This window comes from Sturnus vulgaris, chromosome 7 (genome assembly GCF_052056855.1).
Source record: "Sturnus vulgaris isolate bStuVul1 chromosome 7, bStuVul1.hap1, whole genome shotgun sequence".
Classification (NCBI taxonomy): domain Eukaryota; kingdom Metazoa; phylum Chordata; class Aves; order Passeriformes; family Sturnidae; genus Sturnus; species Sturnus vulgaris.
Window position 1 is genome coordinate 6684632 of NC_142249.1, and position 18853 is coordinate 6703484.

General features: G+C 42.3%; 1 long non-coding RNA gene across 1 annotated transcript; it reads right to left on the reverse strand.

The window, feature by feature from the left end:
* Positions 1–7544: 7544 nt before the first annotated feature.
* Positions 7545–15154, reverse strand: LOC148223139 (uncharacterized). The gene is made up of 2 exons (XR_015804747.1): positions 14908–15154; positions 7545–14253 (listed from the first exon to the last, which is right to left on the reverse strand). It is a non-coding gene; the product is annotated as an uncharacterized LOC148223139 (long non-coding RNA).
* Positions 15155–18853: the final 3699 nt, after the last annotated feature.

Genomic DNA, 18853 nt, shown 5'->3' on the forward strand with positions numbered 1-18853 from the left:
TAGCTAGGTGGTGTTCAAAGTCTAATTGCTGCACAGTTTTCTCAGTACTTCAGAATTTCTTAATTGCATTAGCCAAGGTGAGAATAATTGCTGCTTTCATATCCCTGAAACTTCTCATACAAAAGAGGCTTATGCAAGAATCTGCTCATTCTCTCCAATAAATGATCTCTCTGTTATTACAGAAAATGTTTTGGGGGACTGCTGGGAAGCATTCCACCACACCATTATGCACCTGAACAAAACCTGAAACTTGCAGGCACAAGACTAAATTACAGTCTGGGGCAATCATCAGAACACAATTTGGTTTTATTTTTTTTTTTTCACTCATTTGTTTTCCTTTTTTCTTCCCCTGGAAGTTGCTCTTTCAGAAGAACAAGCCCCAAACGTAGAAATAACCCATTATTTTGCATTTGAAAATCTTCTGGGTAGAGGAAATCTGCTATTTACAGGTCACTGGTGTTCTGACATTGCTCCTGGTCACAGATGCTGATGTGGAGCTCCTAGTCTGTGCCACTCACTGTCCTTATTTCTCCTTTGTTCATGAAACCCTTGATTTCTCCCCCTGGTTTGTACATCTTCAGGATCTTGAACTGGATACAAGGCTTCTAGATGTCTCAGTATTGTAGCTGTGTGCTTGTGCCTCAAGTGCAATAAAGCCACTCAAGCAAGGAATTAGACATAATGCTCTTCCTTAAGCTCCAGCAATTAAGAATAAACATATGCATGCACAATAAAATGTCATGTATCCCTTCTCAGGCTACAAATACCATGAGAAAAAGAAAAAAGAACCATGTATTTCCTACCATGCCAATTGGATACACTTAGTGTGAGAAGAAGGCATTCAGTGAGTCAAACACTTAATCCAAGAAGCAAGTTGTACACAAATTTCTGATAAGGTAGAAAAATTTCACACCCTGTTCTGGGGAAAATATTACATTTCATGGTGCTTTACAGATGATGACAAATCCTATTAAAATCCTGAACAAAAATATATATACAAGTTAAACATGGATATTTAAAATGATCCGGTTTTTTGGATGCAGGAAAAGAAGTAAAATGGGCATTTTGTAGGAATAACAGCAAGTGCCATAGAGGTTTTACACAGGGTCCTTGGCAAGAAGTAATCTGATTATAGCTACAGGGTCAATTTCTCTTGTACCACGTGAAATAATGCTCAGAAATAGTCCAAGTACTTCTTCCAGTAGCTAGACAAACTCAGAGGATAAATAGGATGGAGAGTCTAATGGTGAGGTTTGAAGGACTGCAAGAACATCAAACCTTTCAGATTTGCTCCAGAGCTGTAAATCAAGGTGGGCTGTGCCATCATTCTGGGGCAGCTGAGCTATAATTTAGGAGTTTTTTCCAGCTACTGTGACTGGCTGAAGTACAATGGCAGGAGCTTTGCAGAGGTTTAAATGATTGCTTTTCAAGATGAGATGGCAGAGCTGTGACTCAGAGCAGAATTTGCTGTACCCCATGTCCATCCCAGCTGGGCTGGGGCAGATCCACACCCCCTGGCACACAGCAGCTGTGCCCTCTGTGTCAGTTTTGCTGCAGATGCTTCCAAATCCTCCATCTGGATTCTGTCTCTTGAGGATTAGATAGGTCTCAGAGTAGCTCTAAAGGTCTGGGAAGCAATGTGAAATCACATTCCTAGGAGTTAGTGCCACACAATGACCCAGGAGAGAAGCTGTGATCCTGAGGGACAGAGGTTTGTAGAGGTCACAGCAAATATTTCTGGGAGCTTTTCTAGTGCTTTTTGACAACCAAGTGATGTGAAGCAAGAAATTCTCCTCTAAGGGTGTGGCATGCTCTGGCTGGGAGTGCAAACATGGAGCCAATCCAGCCGTGCCCTGTTTCCTTGCTATAAAGCAGGCAATGCTGAACTCCTGAATTAGCCTGTGCTTGTGAGCTGTAGTGCTTAGAGAAAACAGAACATATTCCAAGGCAGGATTCCTAGTGGTGTGACAAAGACTCCAGCAGATGAACTCGATGGCTCTGCCTGCCATGGATTCCAGGAGGACCTGGTTTCTCACAGGCTTGTCCTGCTCCTTGGCACCCCAGCATGCTCCTAAATCCAACCAGGTGTCATTCCTTTCCTGTGACCTCATATGAAACCAATATTCTGGAACAATTTGTCTTGGACACTTGATGCCAACTTATTCACTGAACTTCAATGAGGACCATTATTTCTTCCTGAGGGTTAAGTACTGGGAGGTGCTAAAATGGTCACGAGTGACCTTCTCTGGTGAAGGATGACAAATGATCAGTTTCTGGGGACTGTCCTGGTTATCAAACACCCAGAAATATTTAAGGGGGAAAATTGCCTCCAAACACAGACTTGTTTCCTAAAAATAGCATCAGGAATGTCAGATGATGTGGAATGATGTAAAAAACAAAGCCTCTTTGAGAGCCTCTGTTACGAGGGAGATATGGGATGCTGCTACAATGGTCATTTATATGATTTCCTGCCAGCACATCCATATATTTGTTACCTACAAAGAGTGTCCATGGAGGGAAAAGTACTTGTTCTCAAATTCTGACAAAATAGGTTATCCGTTTCAGATAGAGGGAGGAGATCTCAAAAGAGAATTTTATTCCCAGTTGCTCCTTCTGTGAGGTTTCCTGGGCCATGTTGACTTTGGGAGTGGGAAGAGGACACAAGGTTTTCAATTTGACTGTCAAGGTTTGGGCATGAAATTCTGGCTGAACCAAAGGAGATGAGAAATGCAAGCTTACACATGTAGCTCCAGGAGGGTGGGAAAGACATCCTGGGAGAACTAGAAAATCACCCCTGGAAATGAAAAGGAGACTTGAAACAACTTTCAGAATCGACAGTTGTTGTTCGGGTGTGAAAATACATGACTACAGTGAGGATGCACTTTTTGATTAATATTTTCAGCTAGAAACTAGCTCAATGATAAGTGGCAGGGGAAAGCACCATGATGTGGTTCCCAAGTCTATGAACACACATTTAACATGCCCCTCTACACAAGGGGTAGAAGTAGATCAAGGTTAGCATGAGGTAGCAAAAAAATAATAGAATCTGCCTTTAGTCAGGGGAGCTGTTGCCATCATTATCAAACAGAAAATCTTAGGAATTGGTCCTGCTCTCAGGACATGTAGTGTTTGCTTTTACAAACATGCTCAGAAATATGTTTTAAGGTGTTTGTATGAAGTGAAGGAGCCACTGTGGGAAAAACTAAACCCATTTCAGAAATCTTACTCCTGTTTTCCAAGAGAGCCGAGTCCAAACTGGGACCAGAGGAGATTTGTGCCTAATTTTGGGTCCAAACGTGTGCTCAGGACCAAAGGCTGGTAAAATTTCCTGGCATTTACTGACTCAGTTTAGGATTATGGAAAATACCCTTCACTGTGCATTTTTCTGGCAAACAGAAGGGGTGGGTTCATTTTCCTGGGAATGAGACCCTGAATTTCCTATAGCATTTCCCTGTAAGAATTGAGAAGTTTCTCAGGTGCAGTCACCTGCTGGAGAATCATCCCTGGCTTCCCACTAGGGAGGCTAAGAGCTGTTTATGTGATTTAAATGGGTTACAGCTGCCTTCCCTTCCAGGTATTTGGAAAAACCACATCCACCTGCTAGGAGTGCTCCTGAGCCCCTTGAAAAACTGCTGCAGAGGTTCTGGGAGCCTAAAGCAGGGCTGAGAGCCTTCCCGCTGAAATTTCTCATGCTGAAAAAGCTGGGTTTGCCTCTCATCAACTCTGCCATTCCAGTGAATGATATTCTCAAGAGTTTCTTCTTCTGGCCTTCTCTTTTAATAGTATTTTTCCAACACTATCAGAGGTATTTTCTGTTCCCCATTAAATCTCCTGAAGTGTCATTCTCCCCAGGCTGAAACAAGGAACCCAGTGATGCTTCAGGAGGCTTCTGATATGCCATGCAACAGAATATGTGGATGTGGCTCTTGAAGACATGGTTTAGTGTTGGACCTGGCAGAGCTGGACTCAACGATTTCAAGGATCTCTCCTCACCTAAATGATCCTGTGATTCAAAGATGATGTGAGACCTCTGGAAGGAGAAGAGGGAAGGCCAGGATTCCTGACTGGGAGCTGGTTGCAAGAGAAAGTGATTTCAAAATTACCTGATGAGAAACATCATGTGTGGTTAAAAGGAGCAGGTGGGGTTGTTTATTCTTAGTTGTCTGTGTGAGTTTTAAGCTGGGGGACCTTTCCACGGCTGTGACTTAAGGCTTTCTGTCTTTTGTTTGTATATGATCCTCTGAAATGTCTGTTCTTCAGCTCTTGAATTTTTGCTCTCCCATAGGGGTGGCCACAGCAGAAGAGGATGAGCTGATACAGAGTTTTTACTCACCAGGTGCAGCTGTGGAAGAGGAAACATCTCCTTACCTGGTACAAGGCCTTAAGCTATGGGGATACAGATTCTGTCCTGTGTCTTGTCAGCCTCTAAGGTGGGCAGAAATAGCGTGGTGTGCTCTGATGCTGTTGAGGGGACCTACCCCAAACCAGATTTTACAGAGACACACCAGCCAGGCTTCCAGGAGGGCTGGGAGCTTGTGGATATGGGCACTGCGAGTGCCTGTTCACACTGCTGTGATTTGTGGTGTGTGGCAACACTTTCTGGAAGTGTTTAGATCACTTAATGGTCCCTTCATGGCATCTGAGGAGACAGGATTTGACACATCTTACTCAGCACTTTGACGAGGAGAACGTTAGTATTTAATTAACTCTGCCCTACAGTAATGGGTGCAAGGCTGTGGAAGGCTGAGCAGGGATAGGAACAATCTTGTCCAAGTCCAGAAATGCAGAAAGAAATTATGAGTTTAACAGGGCATGAAATTATCCATTCTGTTTTCTTCAAAGTTAATTGTAGTTCACAACACAATCTTACAAAACCCTGTCAGAAACCCAAAAACATTTGCCTTCGGTGTAGGATGCTGATGTGTAGCTCTGAGGGCTGTTAGCCAATTACTTGCCCCAGACACCAAAAGGCACCAGAGACTTCCCTGTTCCTCAGAAAAATTACAGATCCAGATGGAGAACCTGGAACATAGTGGATTTGTTCACCAGTGATGTAGGAAATGAGAAGCTCCATGGCTCTCTTAGAGCTGACAAATGATAGCTGGGAGTGAATGGGTAGATGACAATATGATGCTCTAAGGAACTGGTTTTAATCCTTCCCAGGGAGGGCTGGGTTCCTGGGCTGCTTTGGGCATACAAGTGGGAGCCTGGGACAAGGATATTGCTCCAAATCCTGAACAGGCTTCTGTGTCTGCATCTTCATTTGCAGTCCCATTCAAATGGTTGAAAATTTGCTCAAATGCAGAACTGCTTCAGCATAAAATTCTTTATGTTCAAGAAGTCTTAAAATTTAGATGGTCACATGAATGTTGAAGGTCTAGTAGTAGAATGAGTGAGTGATAAAGGAGTGGACAGCAATTCCCCCAACCAGAATCTCAAACTCTTGCAGTCAATTTGTGTTTGAATATAAAGCAAATAAAAAACTTTACAAAATCCGACTTTTACCTCAGACTTCTAAATTGTCCCATTCCCACCCCATTTTAAGCTCACACCAGCTGTTCCTGGCTCAGCATCCTTTACCTCTGCTGCCTTCTCTGTGTCATTGGTGGGAAGTTCTTCAGCAGAAAAGTTTAATGACAGGAAGGTTTATTTCTTTTGCTGCTGTGGAGATGAAAAATTTGCTGCTCATGCATGCTATTTAGGTGTGGCTCAGTGGCAGGTGACCCCTTTCTGAAGTTCTGCCACAAGGAGAGATGCTGTTGAATGTGATAGAAAGTGGAAGAACCTTTAAAGGTAAAATATAAATGTAAAACACTAGCAAATACATGTCAGTGGACTGAAATTGCACCTGTTAATGGATTTATATATGGAGTGATTGAGAATCAGCCCTTTGAGTCTCAGTAATTGTTCTGTCATTTGTTTCCTGGGACCAGGAAAGAAGGCAAATATTTTCTATTTGTTGGGGACTGTAGTTGAATCATGAACAACGCTTTAACAGGAGAGAGAGAGAATAAAACCCTGGAACTGATCTACCTGTAGTTTTACCCTGGATTGCACACGGCAGTACTGATTTCTGTCTGCCTCTGATATGGAGCCATTGCCAGCTCATAATTCTTCTCTGCTTTTGTGGCCTCCAAGCAAGGAGAACAATGTCTTTAGACAACAGTGGGATGTCTGAGGGCTCTGGATCAGTTGTCCAAACTAGACTGACTATCAGGAGAAGTTGAAGAAGTGAATGGCCTGCAGTACACGGATCCATCCTGCTCTGCCTGGTAGCAGTAGCTGCAAACCAAAAGTTCATGGCTCATGTCTCATTCACAAGGCTTGACAGGCTTGGGTGCTTCTGCTTTGGAATGAAAGGCTGCCACAGTCACAGCTCTCCTTCAGCACCACTGTGTTCTGATGGGGCATTTTTTGATGTCATCAGGAGCTATGGCCATGGCAAACCACACACCAGGTGCTGACAAGTGTTCCTGACACAGTTTATTTTTAAACTTCTTGTGAATTGTTAAACTCTTGCAGTGTCTGTCTGCTGGCTCTCCTTACTCTCTCAGTAAGCTGACTTGACTTTTCAACAGAGACTGAATTTCACCACAACAAATTGTTGTTTTGTCATGTGTTTTAAAGTTGTTTTATGGTTGATTGCATGATTTATTGCTTCCAGCCAATCAACACTTGAAATGACAATTTTTATTATCTTTCCTTCAAGCCTATATTAACAGTGACCCTCTGAGCCACTGTTAAAGCAGCAGAACAAAAGACTCCTGGGAGAGATCTCCAGTCACCTGCTGTGACAGTGGGACCCTGAAAGCTGTGACCCACTGTGCTTTCCATCTTTTTCTCTGGAGAAACCACTACAGCGTGTGAAAAGGTTTTTAAATAAAAAGCTGTGCTTCATGTTAAAAAGGGAGGAAACTCCTGTTTGTTGTTTGTGTTCCATGCTGTTGGTCCTGGGTCTGCCTGACAGATGCTTTCCTCCCTGAAATTCTCCCTGCTAATTGTGAGTAGCAGATGCCAATCTTCCTCAGCACATGTTGGGATGTAATGCAGCCCACAGTGATTAGATTTGCTTTGATTCATTCATATCACACTGATTCTTCAGGCTGAGGCAACACTAATGACTTATCAGCATATGGGATAGGATGGATCATTAGATGGTCACTGATAGTTTACTTTTGATTTTGGTTTTTTTGAATTATTTTTTTCTTCTTATTCTTCAGGAAGTAGACCATAAAATTGTTTTGGGTTTTTTTTTTTTTCCATTTTGCCCAGGCTTTGTCTAAAAACAAGCCATAAATATGGCACTGTATTTGGCTTCAAATATTTGTTTGAAGTGCAAAGGTCCTTGATTTATTCTTCTAGAGGGCAGCTTAGCCTTAGATTTTATTCCAAATAGGAGTGTTTCCCCTTCCTTTTAGTAAAGTTTTCTGGTTTTCCAGACTTGCTTGGAATCTGTGTGGCCTTTGCAACACTTCATTTATGAACAATGATCTAACATGATTAACACTGACCTTTCTGTAACAAAGGCAGCTGTTGAGCACGGCTACCACCTCATACTTGGAATTCTTTATTGATTGTGATGCATAGGTAAAAAAACAAGGGAATCTACTTATTTTGTGGAGCACAATTTCTTATTCAATGAACATATGCAAAGTGAGAGCATATACATAAACTGATGGAGTAAAGATAACACAAAAACTACCCTTAAAGTTTGCAGGTGGTGTCCATCTTTCACTGTGTTTGTTGGTTGTTTTAGTTGCTTCACTTTTTCTGATGTGTGAGACAGAAAACACGCTGTGCTTGTCCAGCACGGAGCACCTGTGGAGGTCAAAGAGGGAGTTGAGAGGATGCTCTCATTCAGCAGAATATTGGGGAAAGAATGAGAGCAAAGAGGATTTGGGGAGAGAAGCAGAGATGTGATACATCAGAGACAGGACCACGTGGAGAGCAAGGGGAACTCCCCATCCCTGCAGTTATTGCTGTCTCAGGAGTTTGCATGGGCTAATTTAAACTGTGCTTGTGCTAATGTCAATGATTTTTTTTTTTTTGTGCACACACACAGTCTGTGTGCACAAGGAGTAGGGGTAGGATTTTATTTTGAACTATGTAACATGCTGTTAATCTGATACTGAGATGACAATGGAATACAACAACCCTGGGTACAATTTTTCTTAATAGCTTTTTTTGAGACATTTTTGATTTTTCTGATTCAAACCTGAATGAACTGAATGTTGAATATACCACCTTTAGTTCACGTTGTAAATATGTTTGATCCCATTTTGTTACCTGAACTTATAAGCAGTTTAAGAACTCAGTAAAATTGCTTCTGAGAAAACTATGAAGCTCTTTCTAATAACTAAAAAAACATTAATTTCATCCTGAAAAAGAATTTGGAAAAATGTTATACAGTGTAGAAAAAGAGGTTTCAAAGAAATGGGTGCATTTCCTTCTGTATATTCAAACTTCTTAGCCAGGTCTGTTAACAGCTCTTAGCAAACACAGAAATATTTTATATTATATTAATACATATATATACAATTATATATATTTCAACACTATTAACAATATTGGTAGGTACTTTTGGTATTGTGCATGTGTTTGACTCAGCTCTTCTTTAAACTAATGTTTCTAGGCATAAAAGAAACTGGGGAGAAGGGAAAGTCAACATCCATTTGGGCACCTGAGAGAAGGAGAGGTTTGCTGATGTTTGGGTGAGGCTTTGGTACTTCAGATCCTTTACATTATTTATTTATGTGTGTATGTATTTATTTATTGCTATTTCTGCATTCCCAGTGACTGGAAATTGCTGTAAATGTAGGTAAAACACTGACATCTAGTGCCTAGAACAAAGCAGCCAGACATGCTCCAAGACTCCAGTTTTGGCCTTCCTGGGCTGGGTTTAACTGCTCAATAATATTATGGACTGCAGTATGTTGTGGGTATCATATTAATGTTTCTAAGTTCAGACTTGACATATTTGGGGCCATCTAGACTGACATGCTCTCGTGCCCTTGCTAATCACTCCTTTCTCCAGGAGACAGAAGGAGAAGTTGAGCTAAACATCAGCAGACAGAAGCAACTCACCACAACTTTCAGTACTTCCCTATCTCCTCTGAAAAAAAAGATCTCCTGATCCCTTTTGGAGGGTTTTTTGGTAGCAGTCTCATGCTGGTGGTCCAGAAGCAACCTACAGATCCCTGATGAGAGGTTTCCTTTCTCAGTTTCCAGCTGATGACTCCTGCTGTCAGCAGAGCTGCAAAATAAGTTACTTAACGTTTTTTGCATTTATTACTATCCTTAGAATTATTTACTTCCTTCTGTTTATGATGATCTGTTTTAATTATGACTTCCAGCAAATGCTTCCAAAGAATCTCAAAGACTCAGTGCCCAAGGACAAAAACTTAAAGGCATTAGCAATTCCTATTGGCAATAGGACTCCTCTCTCTGGCTTCATTCTTTAGGCTGCCCTTCAACACAAAAAAAAAACAAACCCCAACTACCTAAACAAAAACCCCAAACCACAACAAAATAACTAACCCCCTTAAGCATGGTTGTCCCTCTAGATTTGATCATTTTCCCCCCACTACAAAGAAAGAAAAGTCTTGCAAAGTCTGCTTAAAACACTATTCTTACCAAGTGGATTTGTAAAACTTTACTTGGCCATTTCTTATGCTTCTTTTTGTTATCCTCTTAAACCAGGACTGCCTACTGATTTTTTTTTAACTGGCATTTAAAATTATTATTATTTGTAGTAGTCATTTCTAGGCCATTATGAAAATGACAGAATAAAGCTCTGGTTTGCTTTGCTACCACTGCTTCCTCATGCCCTTAACCCCAGTCCCCTTTATTTTTAGTGCTTAATAAGACTTTTTTTTTCAGTCATTCTGCAGGATGAGTAGTTCAGACATGCACAGCTAGGGGCACCAAGGGGGTATAAAAATGCAGTGAGTACTGCAGGGCTCATTTCTGTAAGGCAGGCTTTGGTGCCTGGACCAGTTCAAAACACATCATTCTGCCCCAGATCATAAACAAAGCATTTGAAATTCACATTCAGACTGATACTATACCAGCTTAAATCTCTTTAAACAAAGTAAAAAACCCACCCAAACAAAAATATTTGTGAGGAATTTCCGTGTGCAGAAACCAGCAAGGCAAATATTAACTCATTACTTCTACAGGTGACTGTGGTGTTTGCAGGTACAAAAATGAATGAAGCCAAGTTGCTTTTGGATAGATGCTTTCCTAAAAAAAGGATTATCAGACTTCATGGATGCAACACCACAGAGATCCTTCACTTTATTCCTGTCATACTGTGCTGATGGGACAAGAGAAGCAGAAATGCAAGCCCAAAGAACAGGCTGGGAGCCACAGTGAGTGGGCTATTAAAACATGTATATGTACCAATAGTGGGCTCTTCTTGTTTCTCCAGAGGAGGTAGTTAAGCCTTTAAATCAGCTAAGAAACCAACTCAACAGTGTGGAATAATTATAGGGCATTTCTTGCTCATTTTTATATAATCCATTAAGTATCTCCTAGATTTACCTTCCTATCTCTGCTGTTATCTGTCATTTGCAGTTTCTGGTCTAAATAACTATATTTATGGGATTAGCAGGTAGACAGGCTGAGATTTGGTATCTGGGATCTAAACTCAGTATTTCTTTCAATCTACCATGAATAAGCAATATTGGGTTTGGGTTTTCTTTTTTGTTTTGTTTTTGTTTTTTTGCATCTCTTGTTATCTAAAATGAAAGAGTAAGTATGTTCTAGATACACTTGTTTTATTCTGGCTACTAAAATATAGCAATTACAGAATGAAGTTCTAAGCCAACCTGTCTTTTAGGAAACCTGCAATCATATCTGAGCTATTAAAGTTTAATAGCTAGGTGGGGGGGAGAGAAGTAATTACTTCCCATAACATCTTCCTCTATCAAGAATTTCGTTGTAACATTGATGCAAAATTATTCCACTGGCATTATAAACTGCCATGTAATATCTGATAATGACACCTCTTGCTACCACAGAGAAACCTTTGTTATGACTTCCATTACACATTCATATCCTGCACCAAATAAGAAGATGAATAGAATGAAAGTAGATAGCTAATATATCAAGGTGGCATTTGAGTTGAGATTATAATTTTTTTAAATGCATATGTGACAACGTGAAATAAATTAGCCAGATTTTTGTCTCACCATAGAGGCAAAACTCAATTGTCTGCATATGCATTTTATCCATTTCCCATCCACAGGAACAGTATTAGCAAAGTTCAAATTTCCTTTTGGCTTCACTCTTGGCTCTTTAGTGAATTTTTTAAGTGGCTGCTGGTGATTTTCCTGATGCCATTTCTTTAGATAGGACAGGAAAAGCCTGAAGTTTGTTTTGCCCTTCCTTTTTCAAGCTGACAGTCTCTAGTTTAAAGTCTCCCTCCATCCTTTTTGCTTTTCCCCCCTTTCTCATACCACAATGTTCAGAGTCATTCTGCTGGAATAAAACCTAGCCTGCCATAAGTAGGATGGCAATGAAGGGGTTCCAAGGAAATGTTTTGCTGTTGCAAAAGATGGGATTTGTTCAAATCCAGCACAATGAAGGAATGTAGATGTAATCCACTGATCAGATGCAAATTTTTATTTATTACCTGTTCATTCTAATGCTGAAAAGCTTGACTTGAACTTTCTATAATTTAGTTTTGCCTTTGTGCTTCCTTTTGTTTTAACCTTAAATATAGGATGTTGCAAAAATTTCATAACATAAAGAAATAGGATTTTATGTATAAAAATTCAGCTTTCTAATGAAAGAAATCATTTGGTATTTTTGGATAAGACTATGTTGTGACCTTTTTTGTCCCTTTGGGCCTTTGATCTATCTTTAAATGCTATATTCTTGTGATGGAGAGTTGATTTCTGACTTTTTCTGGTCAACCATGCTTGTATGGGAGCTGAATTCTTTCAAGGGAACTCAAACACCTCACCTTTGAATTCTTCAGTTTTTTAGACTCAAAGCAGCTTCTCTCTCTGTCAGCTACAGCCTGAGTTGCTTTTCAAAATGTTTGATTTTTAAATAATTTTAGCGGCAGCAATCATATCACAGCAAGGTTGTTTGCCTTGCCAAAAGGTTCAGTAATTCCCATCAGCAGGGACAGGTTCCTAACACACGTGGTGGCCCTGCTGAGGGTATTTCAAGTGACCCTTGTAATCACTGAGCATCAACTGGCAGCCAAGTTTCAGCATTAAACTTTAACTTTGCTCATTTGGGGTCTTAATTGTGCTTTGAAACGTTTGATGGCTTGGCTGACCTTTCTCTGGGTTAACTGGAGGCTGAGATTTGTCTGCCAGGAGGGAGCTGCTGAGGAAACCTTGGAGCGTGGCACTTGATTGGTGTCACTGAGACAGCGTGGTCTGCTATCTCTAGGGTTAGAAATGCCTCTGAACTTCTTATGGGCTTCAACTGGAGCTACAGAAAGAAAGGGAAAACGTTGGGAATGCCAAGGATTTTACAAAGAGGAGGCAATGAGTACAAATTGAAGAGCCACTTAATGTTAAATGCAGGGATTGGATGCTATAATTCCTTTTTGAACTTCTAAAACATTTCTATCCCTTCCTTTCCCCATGGGAAATCTCCCAGGGGAGCACTGAATTTCCCTGCTAGTGGGAAAGTCCTGCATTGCCATCTCCCCCAGGCTGCTTTCCTGCTGCCATGCAGGTAGGACTGGGGCAAGGCCTCTGCTGAAAATCCTAATAGTTTGCAAAGTTCCCTTCTCCTGCATGAAGCTATTTTGCAGACCTGCAGTTTTCACCAAAACTAGCAATTTTTTCTTTTTTTTCTTTAGGTCTGATTCAATACTACACAGAGAGACAGATGATGCCCAGAATGAATGCAGATATTGCATCTGTAGACTTTCCCTGCCCCTATGAATATTCTTCATTTCCATGCTGGCCTTGTGGCAGAGTGCTGACATTTGTTCTGCCAGTCCCTGTGGAACCTGGCACTGTGTCCTGAACCACCCACCTCTCATCTCTGTGTAATTAGCCTGAGAGCCATGAGACAGGAACCTTTCCTGGCTGTGTTTGTGCAGGAGGCCAAGGGCAATACTAAATTCAGAAGGTGAATCCAGGCTAGGGGGGATGATTTGGGACAGTGTGACTGATGAAGGGGGACCCTTCATCATTTCAGGGGTCTGCAGTACCTACGTGTCACACCAAAGAGAAAAACTATCTTTTGGGGTGCTGCTCTTCTTGATGGCAAAAGGGAGTTTGGTGCCCAAAAACAAGTCCTCTGCAGTAAGGATGCACAGGCTCATGCCAGGCTAGCTGCAATCCCGGCAGGAAGGTGTCCATATTCCCACTGTGAGCACTGTCATTAGCAGGGCCTGTGGGCTGTGGATCAGACCCTGGTGGGGAGGATAGAGTGAGGCAGGAGATAAGGGCCAGTTTCTTTCCAGCTTGTGTGGGAGAGGGGAAAACCCTGTGGTGCTGGGAATGACATTGACAGCCAGGATGTGGCACATTTTGGCAGAGATTATGAAATCAACTACTATAAACCTGGCATCTTATCTGGGGCTCCCCAACAGTCCCTATGCATTTAAAGTCCTGTCCCCTTAGCTGATACCTTGCTAAATATCAGCCTCCTGTGATAATATTTTATCTTGTAATTATAATCCCAGAGCATGCAAAAGAAATAGCAAGATGAATATAGTCCATTACCTTACCTTCATCCTTCAGAGCATTGGGTTAACCCCAGCCACTGAATAATTGCACCTGCAAAATAGGTTTTATTGGAAGGAACAAGAGCAGGAGGACTCTGCAGCCAGCAGAGGACAAGACTGGTTACCTCTGCAAAACCATTTCAAGCCTCTTGGCTTGAGACTATGTTATTAGCTGGTGTCAGTGATTAATTTGAGAAGTATATATTCAGTAATGGACTATCTATTGTACAAAGTTTAGTCCCTAATCTATTCCCTTGCCACTGCCAGCACATCACACAGTAGCACTGCAGCTAATATTGAACGAAATCCCCAGTGGTGCAGTATCACCTTTTGATGTCTTCACTTACCATTTATTTTTCTTACCAGGGATAAGTCCTGCAGACCTTGATCTCTTAGCAAACCTATGCTGGTAATTTTTCTTGTTAGCCAGGCCTAGTTCACTGGTGATGCTCAGTTGGGACATGATTTAAGCACCATCCAGCTGGAACCACTGAGGAGGAGGACAGTGATGGCAGGTGAGAAGAAAAGGAACAGGGTTGGAGGCCACAAGTCTGCAGGAAGAAGGTAAATGTTGAGGGTCAAAGTGAGATGAGGATCAGGAGAAAACTGAAGGGGATATACTGAAACTTTCTGGGTTGCTGTTAGACTGTCAGAATGCAAGGGTAGCTGACATTTGTATCAGCCCGTTTTATTTCCAGCTCAGGAGCATAAGCTGTGCAATGGAAGTAGATGCATTGCCCATTTTTAGTAGCATATTGCATCTTTTTTTTTTTTTTTGGTGGAGGGTGCTAAAGAGGGCAGACAAAAATGCTTGAGGTACCCAGGGTGTGTGAATCCAGGAACTGCTAACTGGGAGGAAGACTGCACCTGCAGGACTGGACCTCAGCAGGGGATGCCAGGGGTTGATGTCCAGCACATGTAAACTGAAAATGCCCCACTTGGTACAGACACAGTTGATATGCCTGGGCCAGAGGGCATATCAGCTTCTAAAGAAGAGGGATGGGAAATGCCCTGGGGAATTCTCATCCCTTCTTAGTGCCAGACTGAAGGGACAGGGAGACCATTCTTCTTTTTTTCCTTCCATCCCAGCTGTGTCTACTGACTACACACCCTGAGCCATCCTCAAGGATCTTGGGGCAGCACCCAGCTCAGCTTTCCCAAGTGTCTGCAGCAACAAACCTGCTCTGGGCAACTATCTGCTTTACCTGGGCTTGGAGCCACCTCGATGCTACCCGTGAAATTTTTTCTATGTTAAGAAGGAGAACCATCCCTTTCCAGTTTGTGCGACAAAGTCAAAACAAGAACGCAAGGTGTCATCAGCAGTCGATGTGGTGATGTGCTCTTCTGGGATTTCCACGTGGGTGCTGTGAAGGTGGCATCACTCAGCTCAGCAGGGTGTAGCCAGGGCTGGGCAATCATCCTCCCTTTTATTTCCATGTCCCCCTGTGCTGGTGATGAGTGGCTGCAGGGCTGGAATCCGACCCACCTGCCCCAGGTCCAGCCGGGGAGCGCCGGCGGAGTGCGGGTGGCGGGATGCCTGCAGCGCTGTGTCCCCACGGGAGACAGGGCGCATCCCCAGCCATGGCAGAGCTGTAGCAGGGGGAGCCCCGTGGTTTTTGGCCAGAGCTGCCCGTGCGGCCCCGCAAACGCTGGATTTTGGCAGCAGCGGAGCCGTGAGAGGGCGGTGTTGGACCGCGGCAGCGGCGGCCGCACGGGGCAGCGCCCGGCTCCGGAGCATCTTCGCTGAATTTTGGGGTCTTCGAGCCTTAGAATTTAGCAACAGGGGTTAGCTGCAACAAAATCTCCTTTCACCCGTTCTCTTTTTTTTTTTTTTTCTTTTTCCACTTTCTCCTTTTCTTTTGAGGTGTTTCCCAGACGTCCCAGCAGTCGATGAAGCACCCAGCGCTGCAGGGTGACTTTCTGTCAGCTGAACATCCCTGCAATCACAGGTGTGCAGCTGGCACAGCTCAGATCTCCGTGATGCCCCTCTGTTCCTGAGCTGACTCCCAGACAAACCTCAGCAGCAGCTCCCTGAGGTGACCCTCTGGCTATCAAGCCCTAGAATAAAAAGCCCAGTGATGACAGCAACCTAAACAGGTAAAAATGTGCCAGGTTATTTTGCTTTGCACAGTGCAAAGCCACCCCTTTCCCTGCACTGATTGGTTTTACCTCCTTTTTCGTGGTTGCAAATTATCTTCTTTTTTTTCCCAAACCCCAAATCTTTTTCTAGATGCAAACTATTGCACCTGAGTGAGTGTTGGTAGTGAGCTGCCTTCCCTATCTGCTGCTCTTGGACAGATGAATCCACACTACAGCAGAGCACTTGCAGATTATCTTCTGTGAAAATTTGCCTATCAGTGTAAGTGGCATCTGGAGATGAGAAAGCAGAGCTTCAGGTACTCCACCTTTCTTTCACCAAGTCAACAAGGAGATTGATTTTTTTTTTTTTTTTTTTCTCCTGCTATGCTAGCAAAGCCGCAGGGTTGTTTTTGATTCCTACTCTGTATGACAAGGATAGGAATTGGGCAAAAGGAAGGGAGGAAGGAAGAAAATTTGGAGGGACCAGCTTTGCCCCTCGCAGTTACTGAAGGGATGCCTGCCAAGAGGGGTGAAAAGGGAGGCATTCACCATGATCATCTCTCTGTCTCACAATGGGTCATTAGTGTTTGAGCCAGCCTCTTATTTCACTGCAGTTGTCTGCGTTGTCGAGGCTTTCCTCAATACATCAAAAACCTGAAGGACTAAACAGCCCCAGCAATGGCTGGAACAGGAGTTATTCCTGATCTAAAGCAAACCCTGCTGAAGGCCACTCTTTCTGTGATATTTGTAATGCTGAGCAAAGCAAATGACCAACACAAGTTACTTTTCCCTTAGGTTAAAGTTTAGAGAGGATAAGGATTACCTCCAGGACTGAATCCTGCTTTTCATCTGATGGATGCATTGCAGGATCTGCTCCCTCTGCACCCTCAGCTTCCCCCAAAATAGGAGGAGACTTGTGGGAGCCAGAAAGCCAACCATTGGCAGCTCTGTGTTGTCTGAGACATTTAATTTACAAAGGTGGGGACACTTGTACCTTTGCCTTCCCTTGACGGCTCCCCAATAGAGCTCAGCGCAGAGAGGTCATTAGGAAGACTAACATGAATGCCTTGTGAAGATCAGGAGGCTGTTCTGAACAAAATCCCTTCCAGCCCTGAATTTTCCAGTTGTCCAACTGGCTGTCAGGTGCAGTTTGTTTTACCTGGTTGCTTGGTTGCTTTGATCTTGAAAAAGTCTAGTAAATACCTAAGAAGAAAAAAGTGGTTCACCAGTTGTGTATAGTAAAAAAAAGAAAAAAATCCACCCCAAATTGCACAATGGAGGGAATACCTGTCTCTCTGTGTCAGTGAAGCTAAACTGGAGTTTCAGTGGGAGAGGGCTCAGCCCTGGACAGGTTTTCCAGGTTAATGGAAAGGAACGTGGTGATATCTGAAATGCTTCTTGCTCCATGTGCCTGTGGCTTTGTTAAACGTGGAGTTCAACAGAAGTGCATAGGTAGCATCTCTCTTTACACCTGAGCCTGTGAAGAGAGGATGAACTAGTTTAATGGCTCCCTCTTTTTATGGAAATATCTCTTTTTTGGGATTCCCGGGGTTTACAGTGACTAATATCTTTCCATAAGACATCTCTCAATCAAGAGACAACTATGTTTACAGGGTAACACTTTCTACCTGCTTGTCAGCATGTCAAGCAGTACCAAAATACACAATCTCCTCCTGAATCCCACAGCAAATCGTTCATTTTGTAAAACATCATCTACTGTCAGTAATGGTGTTGGAGATGGGTTAAGACAGGCACGCTTCTGCTTCACACCTGTGGATGGAGCATCTACCTGAGAGGTGCCACCCTTCAGGAGGGACACCCTTCTCAGCACTGTTTTGCTGTTTGGGTTTTTTCCTTGCAGTTAACTGTAGATACACTTGAAAAGGAAAACAAACAAACAAACAAAAAAAACCCCAGCGGGCTATTAACAAGTCGGTTTAATGTTGACAATGGCACTTTGCAGTGGGAGTGTAATCTGCTTAATGTTCCAGAGCAGAACAGCCCGTCAGCTCTCATCCCTTTTGTTAGCAGCGGTGGCAACGCTTCCCCCAGAAGTTAAAGCCATGTGTCTCATTTCTGAGAGAGGCTTATTCATAAAAAGGGAGGGAAAATTGATTGTCTGATCCACAGAAGGAAAAAAAAAAAAAACACAAGGGGATAAATTGCGAGAATTAAGATGGGCAGAGAGATTTCTACAACTCGTGTATGTAAAAATCTGTGCCTGGTAGACTTGGGCAGTGTCATTTTGGATGCATTTCTCCAACCCACATAAATACTTCTGTCCATTGGAAAAGGAGGAAATTTCATTTTTCATCAAAGCTCTACAGTAATCTCATTATTAAAAACAGAGGGAAAAGATATATCAGGAAGGCAAAGCAGTCACATAGTTGTTTTCAATAATCCAGTGAGTCACTACATAGAAGAGTCTTTCATTTCTCCCTGTGATTCAGACTAAATTGTTTATTAAGATTTTGGTGCATTATTTAAAATAAAAAAAAAAGGAAATTATACCTCTTTATTTTAAAAACTGTTGCAATAAAAATTCAGATTATTCAAATTTACCAAGTGCATTTTATAAGGCATTAACCACAGCAATTTTTTCCTCATACCACAAGATATTCCCTGGCTTTTCCATCTCATTCACAGTCATACATAAGGATGCTGTTTACAAGGCACTGCTACAGGGAGAAAAAATATTATAGAAATGAAAACTTGATCCAACCAATGGCTGGATTTATAATGAAAGACCTAAGTGGAAGGTAAACAGTAGCCTAATGTAATGTAATACTTTAAAGGCAATTCTTGAAAAGTGATGTATAATAGCTGCAAAGGGGATCTGTACTTCAGATCTTCACCCATGCAGAGGTGTGGAATAGAAGCTAATTGCATATGTAGCTATAAAGCACACTGTGCAGCCAGAACAGACAAATACAAATATTTAAGATATTTCACTTTTTTAAAATCACAGGGTCGTGAACTTGCATTTTGTTTTTGTTTCTTTTTCCCCAGGAAATTGGACAGGAGGCTGGCTGAAAGTGTACCAGAGCTCTACAGGGATTTCTTGTGCCTTTT